The following is a 17,762-nucleotide window of genomic DNA, read 5'->3' as shown; positions in this document are numbered from 1 at the left end:
TGTAAAACATAAAAAGCGCATGTATTCTCAGTCCCAAAAATAGTTAAAGTAAAAAGGGAGCTATAACTCACAGTGAATATACGGTAAAAGTCGATATGAAAAGTATGCAGGTAGTAAGTCGGTCCGAAAGGTCGTCAATGTGACGACCCGGAAATTTTCGACCAAATTTAAACTTGATCTTTATATGATTTCGACACGATAAGCAAATACTGTAATGTTGAGTCTCAAAAATTTTGAACTGTTTCATACATTCATTTGACCTTCGACTATTCCCGACGATTCACGAACCACTATCTGTAAATAAATACATATATAAATATGAAATAGAAACTTATATAATTTAATTCATTTGTGTAAATAGAATAATACGTGATATTACTATAAATCTATATATATATATATATATATATATATATATATATATATATATATATATATATATATATATATATATATATATATATATATATATTTCATTTAATAAACGCTCGTAGCACTCGCTTGTCATTCCATTGATATTAAACAAGTTAAAATTATGGGATTTTTTTTATTAAATATTTTTATCCGTTACTGTTTGAGCAACGGGGCACGAAATACTATCCTTAATAAAACTGTCGGTAGGATATTTGCCAATCAATTTTCACGGATGAAATATATGAATTAAATTTACGGTTTTTGATTCCTTTCATCCACGTGTTTTCTTTATTTATATATTGAACGCTCCACTACTTTACAGCTGGTCTAATGTTAAGAAATTAATCAAAGATGTAGCTATCTCCTTTTAAAAAGAAAAAGTGGAATTTGAAATCTCTTTTCTTTCCGTGTTCGCTAGTTATACACATACAAAATGTAACAACCCAAACCAAACCACGTTCGAACCCGCTTAAAGTATCACAAAAAAATATTTATTTTGTTGCACAGCTATTGGCGTGGCGCGCCAACCTTCTGCGCGGCGCGCAAAAAGGCCTGGACAGGCTGCTGTCCCAAAAAGTCAAAAACATGAAAATGTTTGACCACTTCCCGACGTATTTGGGCAAAACGCTTTTTACAACACATTCATATATGTAAAACTAACACGTTCCATTAATAAGATAAGTTTTACGAAGCGGGGCCCACATCGACCCAAATTACCCTTTACGTACAAAATACAAGTTTCGACCCCACAATTTTAAACACAAAATAAGAGCCGAGCATGGCGATTGGGGATACGCTACCCAATCCTAATTAGTCCAAAAGCAAGCCTTCTAAAGCAACTACGCGAGCCACTAGTTCCCACGCTTACCCGAGCCACCTCATCCAAGCAAATCTATAAAAAAATGTAAACAACGAGAGGGTAAGCTAACGCTTAGTGAGTGAGAATATACTACATACATATATATGCATAAAATGGACACGCCACACAAATAATCAAATACCGCATACCAGAGCATCCAAGCATAAAGGCAAGCTAAGCTAAGCATACCGTATAATCACTAAGCAACAAGCTAGTAACAACAACCATAAAGTAAGTCACCAACGACGATTTGAACAACGCTAATAAGCTACACCCGGAGGGTTAGTTACATCACAACAATACATTAATATATATATATATAACAGAGCGTAAAACCGCCCAAGGTTAACCAATCGTACAAAGGAATGGTACTCGAATTTCCCATCGGTGTTCATAACAACCGTTAGTGTACAACACATATATCACTAACCCTTGGACAACACATATCCGTTCATGAAACCGTTAGCGTACAACGCATATATCACTAACTTGGACAACACATATCCATTCATAAAATCGTTAGCGTACAACACATATATCACTAACTTGGACAACACATATCCATTCATAAAGCCGTTAGCGTACAACACATATATCACTAACTTGGACAACACATATCCATTCATAAAATAAATACATCACAATTCAATATCAACCCTTCGCCATTGGGGTTATCCAATTCACAACCACGTGTGATAATGTACACACAAAACGTGTACCTCGCCAAAGGTGGTCAACCAAAACGCACATCCGTGCTAATTGGGCCTATACACAAGTCCATCAAATCCGCCTATATGTGAAGTGAGTTCTATAACCGAGAACCACTTCACCTGACCCGTTCCCATCCTACACATACATATGCACATAGGATATTAACACTCACCTTGTCGCCTTGAAGAATGCCACCGAATAATCCGTAATCGCCGATGGAATGTACCTATTCCATTTATCACATAACAAGTAACACAATTAGGGTGGATATACAAATCAACCCAAATTGATTACTAGTGCAATTTCGACCCAAATGCACTTCCAAGCACAAATCGCGTCCAAACTAATCAATAATCACTAACACAAGTGAGAATGGTCCTAATACGCCAATTAAACCCAATCATAGGTGTTAAACACCTATCTTGCCCAAAATGACACGTAAACCCTAATTTGACCCATAAGAAGTCAATATCATGCCATTAGCAAGTTTTGACACCAAAACATATTTAACTCGGTTCTATGCTTCAACTTAATCCATTTTAAGTTTATAAACCTTATTAAATCGACAATTGGGTCATAATCATCACCAAACCCTAATTTTGACTCTAGTCACAATTAGTCAACCCAAATTCACCTAAAGTGGTTCCAACACTTCCATAATCACTAAACCTAGTGATTAAACTCAAGATTAAAGCCTAATCAAGGCCAAATCGTCAACCAACCCAAAACCCGCCAAGTGACAAGAATAACTAGTCACCATAAACCCATTTCATCATCTAAGAGGGTTTCACTACAAATCAAACTCAAACCCTAACTTGAATATCAAATCTAACAAATGTAATTCGGAGTTTGAACTTACCAATACCACCAAAATGATGCCGTTGACGAGTAGAACAACTTTAAAACCCGAGCTTTGGTGAGAATCCAACTCCTTCTTCTCCAAATCAAGCTCTCTCTCTCACTAAAAGTGGGTTTCTCTCACTAGTGTTTGAAGAGAGTGTTTGTGTTGGTGAAATGTGATCCACAATGATCAATGGATCAGTTTTGATGACCCCAAACCGACCTCTAGTGAAAAGACCAAAGTACCCCTCATTTAAACCTTTAAAAAAGCTGAAAATTGCATCAGACGGGATCGGAGCGCCGCTCCAACCATCAGGTCAGTTTTCAGTAACTTGTTTTGGCCATAACTTTTTGACCGTAGCTCTGTTTTCGATGAATCAAATATCGTTTGAAACGTAATAAGATTTTCTTTCCAATGGTAAGGCTTTGAAACATCAACTCAAACTTTATTTGGGGTTGAAAAGATACGTACACACCTTGCCACTTCAGACAACGTTCAGTTTTCTTCGACGTTCGAGCAAGCAACACGTACATGCTTCGTACACTTCATACACGCATCGTACACCATAAATACATTATGTACAATAAATATTTGAGTCTTACAACTCTCCCCCACTTAAAATCGATCACGTCCTCGTGATCCTCGTCACTTAACCATCCGGACCAACACTCAAAGTTCCTCAACATATGTTCCAATCCGACTTTCTTAGGCAATCCTTCCCAATGAACGCCTTTAACAACTAAATCGTCACCCGCGATTTAACAAAATCACCATCCGAGCACTAAAACCTGCTCTTTTCCCCATATCGGGAGAAACTCAACCAATCTCATACCGAGATATAAATTCCTTAGCGTACCTTTACCAAGGGCAACGCTAAAAGCGACCAAGTTTCAACCTAAAGTCAACAATCCCAACGTTGAAGATCGAACCACAAAAATCCTTACGGATTACACTTACCACTAAACATCCTTTGTAGCGCGCAATACAACCAATACGCCACTAACCTAACATCATAAGCAACGACTAAGACCGATAGCGTCCAAAACGACTATCGCAACGCTAAACCCACGGTGCACAAAAATCGACTATTGTTACACCCGTAACAACATGTGAGCGAAACATGGCTATCACCTCACTAATCCCACGACATGGTCCTCACGACCCCACCATCGGCGTATAAAACCACCGTTAGTTCACACAACGTGGTCCTTACGACCCCACCATTGGCGTATAAAACAACCAATAGATCGCACATCCAACAACACGAAGGCTGGCAGAAAACTACACGCGACCCACATCCCAAATCTCAACACCAGATGAAGTCAGCGGACCCCCTCAACGGTCATGCTTCACCGATATAACACTACACCCATGATGAAGTCAGCGACCCCGAAGGTCATGCTTCACCAATCAACGATCTCATGATGAAGTCAGCGGACCCCGAAGGTCATGCTCCACCAATCAACGATCCCATGATGAAGTCAGCGGACCCCGAAGGTCACGCTTCATCAATCAACGCCCTTTTAGCCTCGAACGACGAGTAGCGTAACATCGCGCTCTGCTACGCCATAGTGAATCCTAACGGATACCACTAACCATTCACACAATCGAGCAAGAACCACCTCTATCAAACATACGTACCAAACAATAATTCTCCAAAAGAGAAACCGACTCACACACTTCCCTTAACCGAGGGATTTCCCCTTGCTCGCCAAACACGTCAATTATATCTCAACGAGATTTACCATCTTACCACCTCGGTGATAATTTACAAGTCCAAAATCATATGTACAATTTAACCGAAATTGTACTCTACCACGAATCGACCAAAACTAGGTCTCGACCAAATTTCCGGATCAACCAAAAGCATCATCCGAAATCTCACCCCAAAACCTCCTCGTGCAGGAGTGTAACTCCCCCACTTGGAACTACGTTCCAATATCACAACTCGTACAATCGTACAATGCTACCAAAGGTAGACTTTACCAACAATTGGGTTCACACGGCCCATCACCATGTCTTGCTTCAACTTTGAGCATACCAAGGATCCTAACCTATCCTTAAACACTTCGAACAAAAAGTGTACCACAAATTACACGAACTATACACTCGAAATCGTCCAACTGCTTTAGTTTGTCGAATTTCACCCGATCACTCATGTACCTAAGGGTTTCACTTCGGTACCCTAAGTACAATGTAACCGCAACACAATCGGAGTCGAACACCACGCTAGTAGGTATAAAAAGGCACCTAATGTCGCGTCACGTAGACTCCTTTACCAACATACATCGAGATCCACACTCGATTTCAAGAATTTCAATCCACCCGACGAACCTCATCGTTCATCAACTTCTACGCGAAAGCGAACACGCGCTTAACGACCGAACACCAAAACCCATTTCCATGGTTTAGTAGAAACATTTCCTAAATACTAAGGGATGCTTGGTTGCACCAAGTCTTACGCCCTTTGCCCGACAATCCCAGGTCACCATAGGGTACTTTCATTAGGAACGTCACCCATATCAATAACATGCACAACACAATTGAGACCTTAAGGGTCTCACTCGAACGAGCTTAACGACCCGATACCAACCAAAATGCCTAAGCACCCAAGGATTCGCACCATAGGGTCAAGGCACAAAACACCACTTATACACTCTACTGAGAGCAAATCGGAACCATAAACGTAAACCGCCCGCTCGCTACGAATTATCTCCAACGGAGAATAAAGTTTAGCTAAGACTTACGCACATACTTCATGTTATTACAAATAAACAACATATAATTTCGTACTAAAAGTACCTGATGTAGCGCTGTGGGGCTTCCTTGCTCCACTTCCCATCATGTATTCGAGCTCTAACCTCCTAACCCGATCGTCATGCGATTCGGAACACTCTAACTTCCGGTGTCCCTCCATCTGGCAAATGAAACACTTGATTGAGCCTAAAGGCACCACCGTACAATCTTGTGCCAAATGACCCCGTTCCCCACACTTAAAGCACGTAAGCTTGTAACCCTTCTTACTCTTCTTCTTCACATTCCCGACGCCTTCAGGCGTACTTCGTACCCTCTTACCATGAGCACCATGTAATCCTAACCTTGCAAGTACATCTTCATCATCACTACCTCGAGGTTTGGGAAACCTCTTTTCAAACTCTTCCTTTACAACTTTAGTCACTTGGTCTCGGACCATTTCCATCATTTGTCCTTCGACCAACTCCTTGATTACTTCCCTAACTTTGCCGGTGAAAACTGAGACATATTGTTCAAACACGGCCTCAATCTTTAACGTTAACTCATCATTCCCTTCGTTAATAGGCTCACTCGTTCCGTATCCATCTTCCGTTTTCATTCTAAGGAATGCAAACGATTAGATCACGAACGTATAAACCACACGCACAACACCGCCCCATCTTGCTAAACACTTATCGTACATCACTTGTTAGACACGATTTGCACCAGTAATAGGGTTTGCAAGTCCTTATTACGCATGCACACCGTATCAACTTGTTAGTACAACGACCACCTCGCTCGATGATATTAGCAAACACAAACAAAATTCTACGCGATAAAAACACACGCGAGAATTATTATCACAACACAATAATATATTAATAATATCCACATAACTAATATAAACGTTAGTCCACTTACAATGAGGCACTAACTATAACCCATTCCGACCCGTAATCCTACAAGTCCCGCAACAAATTAAGCACATACAAAAGTCTAAGTCTAGGCACCTATCTCAAGTCACCTAAATCCCTTAGACCATGCTCTGATACCACTTGTAACAACCCAAACCAAACCACGTTCGAACCCGCTTAAAGTATCACAAAAAAAAAATTTATTTTGTTGCACAGCTATTGGCGCGGCGCGCCAACCTTCTGCGTGGCGCGCAAAAAGGCCTGGACAGGCTGATGTCCCAAAAAGTCAAAAACATGAAAATGTTTGACCACTTCCCGACGTATTTGGGCAAAACGCTTTTCACAACACATTCATATATGTAAAAGTAACACGTTCCATTAATAAGATAGGTTTTACGAAGCGGGACCCACATCGACCCAAATTACCCTTTAAGTACAAAATACAAGTTTCGACCCCACAATTTTAAATGCAAAATAAGAGCCGAGCATGGCGATTGGGGATACGCTACCCAATCCTAATTAGTCCAAAAGCAAGCCTTCTAAAGCAACTACGCGAGCCACTAGTTCCCACGCTTACCCGAGCCACCTCATCCAATCAAATCTATAAAAAAATGTAAACAACGAGAGGGTAAGCTAACGCTTAGTGAGTGAGAATATACTACATACATATATATGCATAAAATGGACACGCCACACAAATAATCAAATACCGCATACCAGAGCATCCAAGCATAAAGGCAAGCTAAGCTAAGCATACCGTATAATCACTAAGCAACAAGCTAGTAACAACAACCATAAAGTAAGTCACCAACGACGATGTGAACAACGCCAATAAGCTACACCTGGAGGGTTAGCTACATCACAACAATACATTAATATATATATAACAGAGCGTAAAACCGCCCAAGGTTAACCAATCGTACAAAGGAATGGTACTCGAATTTCCCATCGGTGTTCATAACAACCGTTAGTGTACAACACATATATCACTAACCCTTGGACAACACATATCCGTTCAAGTACAATGCATATATCACTAACTTGGACAACACATATCCATTCATAAAACCGTTAGCGTACAACACATATATCACTAACTTGGACAACACATATCCATTCATAAAGCCGTTAGCGTACAACACATATATCACTAACTTGGATAACACGTATCCATTCATAAAATAAATACATCACAATTCAATATCAACCCTTCGCCATTGGGGTTATCCAATTCACAACCACGTGTGATAATGTACACACAAAACGTGTACCTCGCCAAAGGTGGTCAACCAAAACGCACATCCATGCTAATTGGGCCTATACACAAGTCCATCAAATCTGCCTATATGTGAAGTGAGTTCTATAACCGAGAACCACTTCACCCGACCCGTACCCATCCTACACATACATATGCACATAGGATATTAACACTCACCGTGTCGCCTTGAAGAATGCCACCGAATAATCCGCAATCGCCGATGGAATGTACCTATTCCATTTATCACATAACAAGTAACACAATTAGGGTAGATATACAAATCAACCCAAATTGATTACTAGTGCAATTTCGACCCAGATGCACTTTCAAGCACAAATCGCGCCCAAACTAATCAATAATCACTAACACAAGTGAGAATGGTCCTAATACGCCAATTAAACCCAATCATAGGTGTCAAACACCTATCTTGCCCAAAAATGACACTTAAACCCTAATTTGACCCATAAGAAGTCAATATCACGCCATTAGCAAGTTTTGACACCAAAACATATTTAACTCGGTTCTATGCTTCAACTTAATCCATTTTAAGTTTATAAACCTTATTAAATCGACAATTGGGTCATAATCATCACCAAACCCTAATTTTGACTCTAGTCAAAATTAGTCAACCCAAATTCACCTAAAGTGGTTCCAACACTTTCATAATCACTAAACCTAGTGATTAAACTCAAGATTAAAGCCTAATCAAGGCCAAATCATCAACCAACCCAAAACCCGCCAAGTGACAAGAATAACTAGTCACCATAAACCCATTTCATCATCTAAGAGGGTTTCACTACAAATCAAACTCAAACCCTAACTTGAATATCAAATCTAACAAATGTAATTCGGAGTTTGAACTTACCAAAACCACCAAAATGATGACGTTGACGAGTAGAACAACTTTAAAACCCGAGCTTTGGTGAGAATCCAACTTCTTCTTCTCCAAATCAAGCTCTCTCTCACTAAAAGTGGATTTCTCTCACTAGGGTTTGAAGAGAGTGTTTGTGTGGGTGAAATGTGATCCACAAAGATCAATGGATCAGTTTTGATGACCCCAAACCGACCCCTAGTGAAAAGACCAAAGTACCCCTCATTAAAACCTTTTAAAAAAGCTGAAAATTGCATTAGACAGGATTGGAGCACCGCTCCATAAGGTGGAGCGCCGCTCCAACCTTCAGGTCAGTTTTCAGTAACTTGTTTTGGCCATAACTTTTTGACCGTAGCTCCATTTTCGATGAATCAAATATCGTTAGAAACGTAATAATATTTTCTTTCCAATGGTAAGGCTTTGAAACATCAACTCAAACTTTATTTGGGGTTGAAAAGATACGTACATACCTTTCCACTTCAGACAACGTCCATTTTTCTTCGACGTTCGAGCAAGCAACACGTACATGCTTCGTACACTTCATACACGTATCGTACACCATAAATACATTATGTACAATAAATATTTGGGTCTTACAACTCTCCCCCACTTAAACTCGATCACGTCCTCGTGATCCTGTCACTTAACCATCCGGACCTACACTCAAAGGTCCTCAACATATGTTCCAATCCGACTTTCTTAGGCAATTCTTCCCAATGAATCGCCTTTAACAACTAAATCGTCACCAGCGATTTAACAAAATCACCATCCGAGCACTAAAACCTGCTCTTTTCCCCATATCAGGAGAAACTCAACCAATCTCGTACCGAGATATCAATTCCTTAGCGTACCTTTACCAAGGGCAATGCTAAAAGTGACCAAGTCTCAACCTAAAGTCAACAATCCGAACGTTGAAGATCGAACCACAAAAATCCTTACGGATTACACTTACCACTAAACATCCTTTGTAGCGCGCAATACAACTAATACGCCACTAACCTAACATCATAAGCAACGGCTAAGACCGATAACGTCCAAAATGACTATCGCAACGCTAAACCCACGGTGCACAAAAATCGACTATTGTTACACCCGTAACAACATGTGAGCGAAACACGGCTATCACCTCACTAATCCCACGACATGGTCCTCAAGACCCCACCATCGGCGTATAAAACCACCGTTAGTTCACTCAACATGGTCCTTACGACCCCACCATTGACGTATAAAACAACCAATAGATCGCACATCCAACAACATGAAGGCTGGCAGAAAACTACACGCGACCCACTTCCCAAATCTCAACACCGGATGAAGTCAGCGGACCCCGTCAACGGTCATGCTTCACCGATATAACACTACACCCATGATGAAGTCAGCGGACCCCGAAGGTCATGCTTCACCAATCAACGATCTCATGATGAAGTCAGCGGACCCCGAAGGTCATGCTTCACCAATCAACGATCCCATGATGAAGTCAGCGGACCCCGAAGGTCATGCTTCATCAATCAACGCCCTTTTGGCCTCGAATGACGAGTAGCGTAACATCGCGCTCTGCTACACCATAGTGAATCCTAACGGATGCCACTAACCATTCACACAATCGAGCAAGAACCACCTATATCAAACATACGTACCAAACAATAATTCTCTAAAAGAGAAACCGACTCACACACTTCCCTTAACCGAGGGATTTCCCCTTGCTCGCCAAACACGTCAATTATCTCTCAACGAGATTTACCATCTTACCACCTCGGTGATAATTTACAAGTCCAAAATCATAAGTACAATTTAACCGAAATTGTACTCTACCACGAATCGACCAAAACTAGGTCTCGACCAAATTTTCGGATCTACCAAAAGCATCATCCAAAATCTCACACCAAAACCTCCTCGTGCAGGAGTGTAACTCCCCCACTTGGAACTACGTTCCAATATCACAACTCGTACAATCGTACAATGCTACCAAAGGTAGACTTTACCAACAATTGGGTTCACACGGCCCATCACCATGTCTTCCTTCAACTTTGAGCATACCAAGGATCCTAACCTATCCTTAAACACTTCGAACAAAAAGTGTACCACAAATTACACGAACTATACACTCGCAATCGTCCAACTGCTTTAGTTTGTCGAATTTCACCCGATCACTCATGTACCTAAGGGTTTCACTTCGGTACCCTAAGTACAATGTAACCGCAACACAATCGGAGTCGAACACCACGCTAGTAGGTATAAAAAGGCACCTAATGTCGCGTCACGTAGACTCCTTTACCAACATACATCGAGATCAACACTCGATTTCAAGAATTTCAATCCACCCGACGAACCTCATCGTTCATCAACTTCTACGCGAAAGCGAACACGCGCTTAACTACCGAACACCAAAACCCATGTCCATAGTTTGGTAGAAACCTTTCCCAAATACTAAGGGATGCTTGGTTGCACCAAGTCTTACGCCCTTCGCCCGATAATCCAAGGTCACCATAGGGTACTTTCATTAGGAACGTTACCCATATCAATAACATGCACAACACAATTGAGACCTTAAGGGTCTCACTCGAACGAGCTTAACGACCCGATACCAACCAAAATGCCTAAGCACCCAAGGATTCGCACCATAGGGTCAAGGCACAACACACCACTTATACACTCTACTGAGAGCAAACCGGAACCATAAACGTAAACCGCCCGCTCGCTACGAATTATCTCCAACGGAGAATAAAGTTTAACTAAGACTTACGCACATACCGCATGTTATTACAAACGAACAACATATAATTTCCTACTAAAAGTACCTGATGTAGCGCTGTTGGGCTTCCGTGCTCCACTTCCCATCATGTATTCGCGCTGTAACCTCCTAACCCGATCGTCATGCGATTCGGAACACTCTAACTTCCGGTGTCCCTCCATCTGGAAAATGAAACACTTGATTGAGCCTAAAGGCACCACCGTACAATCTTGTGCCAAATGACCCCGTTCCCCACACTTAAATCACGTAAGCTTGTAACCCTTCTTACCCTTCTTCTTCTTCACATTCCCGACGCCTTCAGGCGTACTTCGTGCCCTCTTACCATGAGCACCATGTAATCCTAACCTTGCAAGTACATCTTCATCATCACTACCTCGAGGTTTGGGAAACCTCTTTTCAAACTCTTCCTTTACAACTTTAGTCACTTGGTCTCGGACCATTTCCGTCATTTGTCCTTCGACCAACTCCTTGGTTACTTCCCTAACTCTGCCGGTAAAAACTGAGACATATTGTTCAAACACGGCCTTAATCTTTAACGTTAACTCATCCTTCCCTTCGTGAATAGGCTCACTCGTTCCGTATCCATCTTCCGTTTTCATTCTAACAAATGCAAACGATTAGATCACGAACGTATAAACCACACGCACAACACCGCCCCATCTTGCTAAACACTCATTGTACATCACTTGTTAGACACGATTTGCACCCGTAATAGGGTTTGCAAGTCCTTATTACGCATGCACACCGTATCAACTTGTTAGTTCAACGATCGCCTCGCTCGATGATATTAGCAAACACAAACAAAATTCTACGCGATAAAAACACGCGAGAATTATTATCACAACACAATAATATATTAATAATATCCGCATTACTAATATAAACGTTAGTCCACTTACAACGAGGCACTAACTATAACCCATTCCGACCCGTAATCCTACAAGTCCCGCAACAAATTAAGCACATACAAAAGTCTAAGTCTAGGCACCTATCTCAAGTCACCTAAATCCCTTAGACCATGCTCTGATACCACTTGTAACAACCCAAACCAAACCACGTTCGAACCCGCTTAAAGTATCACAAAAAAAAAATTATTTTGTTGCACAGCTATTGGCGCGGCGCGCCAACCTTCTGCGCGGCGCGCAAAAAGGCCTGGACAGGCTGCTGTCCCAAAAAGTCAAAAACATGAAAATGTTTGACCACTTCTCGACGTATTTGGGCAAAACGCTTTTCACAACACATTCATATATGTAAAACTAACACGTTCCATTAATAAGATAAGTTTTATGAAGCGAGGCCCACATCGACCCAAATTACCCTTTAAGTACAAAATACAAGTTTTAACCCCACAATTTTAAACACAAAATAAGAGCCGAGCATGGCGATTGGGGATACGCTACCCAATCATAATTAGTCCAAAAGCAAGCCTTCTAAAGCAACTACGCGAGCCACTAGTTCCCACGCTTACCCGAGCCATCTCATCCAAGCAAATCTATAAAAAATTGTAAACAACGAGAGGATAAGCTAACGCTTAGTGAGTGAGAATATACTACATACATATATATGCATAAAATGGACACGCCACACAAATAATCAAATACCGCATACCAGAGCATCCAAGTATAAAGGCAAGCTAAGCTAAGCATACCGTATAATCACTAAGCAACAAGCTAGTAACAACAACCATAAAGTAAGTCACCAACGACGATGTGAACAACGCCAATAAGCTACACCCGGAGGGTTAGCTACATCATAACAATACATTAATATATATATAACAGAGAGTAAAACCGCCCAAGGTTAACCAATCGTACAAAGGAATGGTACTCAAATTTCCCATCGGTGTTCATAACAACCGTTAGTGTACAACACATATATCACTAACCCTTGGACAACACATATCCGTTCATGAAACCGTTAGCGTACAACGCATATATCACTAACTTGGACAACACATATCCATTCATAAAACCGTTAGCGTACAACACATATATCACTAACTTGGACAACACATATCCATTCATAAAGCCGTTAGCGTATAAAACATATATCACTAACTTGGACAACACATATCCATTCATAAAATAAACACATCACAATTCAATATCAACCCTTCGCCATTGGGGTTATCCAATTCATAACCACGTGTGATAATGTACACACAAAACGTGTACCTCGCCAAAGGTGGTCAACCAAAACGCACATCCATGCTAATTGGGCCTATACACAAGTCCATCAAATCCGCCTATATGTGAAGTGAGTTCTATAACTAAGAACCACTTCACCCGACCCGTACCCATCCTACACATACATATGCACATAGGATATTAACACTCACCTTGTCGCCTTGAAGAATGCCACCGAATAATCCGCAATCGCCGATGAAATGTACCTATTCCATTTATCACATAACAAGTAACACAATTAGGGTGGATATACAAATCAACCCAAATTGACTACTTGTGCAATTTCGACCCAAATGCACTTCCAAGCACAAATCACGCCCAAACTAATCAATAATCACTAACACAAGTGAGAATGGTCCTAATACGCCAATTAAACCCAATCATAGGTGTTAAACACCTATCTTGCCCAAAATGACACTTAAACCCTAATTTGACCCATAAAAAGTCAATATCACGCCATTAGCAAGTTTTGACCCCAAAACATATTTAACTCGGTTCTATGCTTCAATTTAATCCATTTTAAGTTTATATACCTTATTAAATCGACAATTGGGTCATAATCATCACCAAACCCTAATTTTGACTCTAGTCAAAATTAGTCAACCCAAATTCACCTAAAGTGGTTCCAACACTTCCATAATCACTAAACCTAGTGATTAAACTCAAGATTAAAGCCTAATCAAGGCCAAATCGTCAACTAACCCAAAACCCGCCAAGTGACAAGAATAACTAGTCACCATAAACCCATTTCATCATCTAAGAGGGTTTCACTACAAATCAAACTCAAACCCTAACTTGAATATCAAATCTAACAAATGTAATTCGGAGTTTGAACTTACCAATACCACCAAAATGATGCCGTTGACGAGTAGAACAACTTTAAAACCCGAGATTTGGTGAGAATCTAACTCCTTCTCCAAATCAAGCTCTCTTACACTAAAAGTGGGTTTCTCTCACTAGGGTTTGAAGAGAGTGTTTGTGTGGGTGAAATGTGATCCACAATGATCAATGGATCAGTTTTGATGACCCCAAACCGATCCCTAGTGAAAAGAGCAAAGTACCCCTCATTTAAACCTTTTAAAAAAGCTAAAAATTGCATCAGACGAGATCGAAGCGCCGCTCCATAAGGTGGAGCGTCGCTCCAACCTTCAGGTCAATTTTCAGTAAATTGTTTTGGCCATAACTTTTTGACCGTAGCTCCATTTTCGATGAATTAAATATCGTTGGAAACGTAATAAGATTTTCTTTCCAATGGTAAGGCTTTGAAACATCAACTCAAACTTTATTTGGGGTTGAAAAGATACGTACACACCTTATCACTTCAGACAACGTCTAGTTTTCTTCGACGTTCGAGCAAGCAACACGTACATGCTTCGTACACTTCATACACGCATCGTACACCATAAATACATTATGTACAATAAATATTTGGGTCTTACACAAAAATAGGTGATTATTCAATATAGGGTACTGTTTTTATGTTGACTTACATATTAACATATGCATATATGTAAACTGCATATATTATATATACATATGTTTATATGGACACCATCTCCACAAAACAACTAACTTGTTAATTTTTGCTACTCAATGACCTCCTTCTTCGAGTTCTGTTTTGAACTACCGTACACCATCACCATTACAACTACAACAACTATGGGAGACACCTATGAACCAACTTCACCATTGAAACCCATCTTCATCACCTCTATTAAACCCACCATCATTCGTCATCGGCTACAGTTCACGGTTACATATGGGTCTGGTTACGTTTCTATTTAAGAATCGAAGACCCACAATAAACCACCCATGAACAAACACCTTCTTTCACCACTATCAAAATACCTTAAACTATTTTCATCATTTGATTACTGCTACCATTCTTTCTTTTTGCCTTCTGTCTAAACAAGCCATCAACCAAAAACAACCAATATTTCCATTACCATTGCTGCTACGTGTATGTCTGTTTCAACTGCTGTCCGGGAACGACCACATCAACCACCTACAATCACATTGGAAGTCAACAGAGATGCTACTGCTATCCTTGTTTTCGATTACCAAATTAGCCCATTTAACCCACTGCAGCTCGAATAAACTACCACTTGAACCACCACAAACCGAATCTTCTTTTTCTTCTTCTCAAATCCACAAAGAACAACACCTTGAAACAACCGTTACATTAAACCACCACACCATCATCCCACCTGCAACACCAAATGTTCAACCACCTCGCCATTACTCTCTCTATATCTATCTCCCTCTCCTCTTCATGAACCCATCATCAACTCTTCCACCACAAGACCATCACCTTCTCATATCTCTCATATCGTCTCTCTCTTTTTAATTTTTTTTCTTGTGTTTCGTGAACCTTGAAAGCTATTATCGTTCCTGTCAACAATCTATCATCACTATTGTGCTACTGATTCTCGTATGATATGCTAACTGCTTCTATCATTATGTTTTTCTCTTATGATCGATCAACACCACGAACCATGATTCAACACCATGAACCATGATTCAAACTACTGCAGCTATTTTACTATTTCCTGTTTCCAATAACTGCTCGAAAACAGCAACATTTACTGCTGAATATTTCTGTTTCTTCAACCTTTACAAACATTCAACAAACTATAAAATTCATTTAATAGATATTATAGATCGAAGAAGAAGATGAACAATAATGAAACGATCTTGGTACCTGCTGTGTTTTCCTTTTCTAATTCCATCCAGCTCTTGCTTGTCGATATTTTTTTTTTGTTGTTCTCTTGATCTAGTCTGCAACTGCCTTCTTTGTTTCTATTAGTTAAAGATGAGTGGCAATGATTATTATGAAAAACACAGCGATTATTATATAAAGAGAGTGATGAAATTGTTAGTGCGAATTAGGTGTAAAGTCATAAAAAAAATAAAGCACCGAAACTTTCTTTTTAGGGTTGTCGATTTTTTTTGGCCTGCTTCGAGATTTACCAGGAAGAGAAACGAACCTAGATCTTGGATCAATTAAATTAAAAGTGGGCTGTAGTGAAATCCATATTGTATGTTGGGCCGAACCCTAATTGGGTTAGTAGCAGGCTAGCAGCAGGAAGCAGTTATTTAATCGATTGTATATATTCAGGGTGCTATTAATTTCAGAAAAACTGGAGTGAAGTAATGGTTAAGGTTGTTGTTGGATATCGAGAGGTCGCGGGTTCGAGCCCGACTGATGCCATTTTTTTAAAACCCTTTTCTTTTGAGGTATAACTCCCATTATTATTAATATTATTACTATTATTGTTATCTTTATATTATTCATTATTAATATCATGATTACATTATAAGTTATGTTATTATCAATACTAAGTATTATTATTAGTATTATGATAAAAATTATTATAAGAATTATAATTATATATATTATAAATACAATCATGAGAATAAGTAAATCTATAATTAAATCATGTTCTTAAAAAGATATTATTATTATTATAAGTATTATTACTATAATTATTATCATTCTTATTATTATTAGTATTAAAATTACCATCTGTATTAAAATTATCATTTATCACAATATTGCCTTTATTATTAAAACTATCATTATTATTATTATTATTATTATTATTATTATTATTATTATTATTATTATTATTATTATTATTATTATTATTATTATTATTATTATTATTATTATTATTATTATTATTATTATTATTATTATTATTATTATTATTATTATCATTATTAGAATTATAACTATTATTATCTTTGTTAGTATTATCATCATAACTATTTTGCAAACAAAAGAAATTATATAAAAACATAGTTATTATCTAAGTATATTAATATTACATAAAATCATGTTTCAACTAAAATAATATTATTTATATTGATATAATGTAATTACATATCAAATAAGTGTTATAACATATTATATATAATAATAAAATTTTATATAAGAGTATTAATCTTTATACATAATCAAAAAATATATAAATTGTTCAATTATGATTATAAGTTTAATATATATACAAATGATATAGGTTCGTGAATCCAAGGCCAACCCTGCATTGTTCAATGTCGTCATATGTATTTTTACTACAAAATACACTATTGTGAGTTTCATTTGCTCCCTTTTTAAATGCTTTTGCAATATATATTTTTGGGACTGAGAATACATGCGCTACTTTTATAACTGTTTTACGAAATAGACACAAGTACTTAAAAACATTCTACGATTGAGT

Source organism: Rutidosis leptorrhynchoides, chromosome 5 (genome assembly GCF_046630445.1).
Source record: "Rutidosis leptorrhynchoides isolate AG116_Rl617_1_P2 chromosome 5, CSIRO_AGI_Rlap_v1, whole genome shotgun sequence".
NCBI classification, from domain to species: domain Eukaryota; kingdom Viridiplantae; phylum Streptophyta; class Magnoliopsida; order Asterales; family Asteraceae; genus Rutidosis; species Rutidosis leptorrhynchoides.
The sequence above is the reverse complement of the archived record's forward strand: the minus strand, read 5'-3'. Positions refer to the sequence as shown.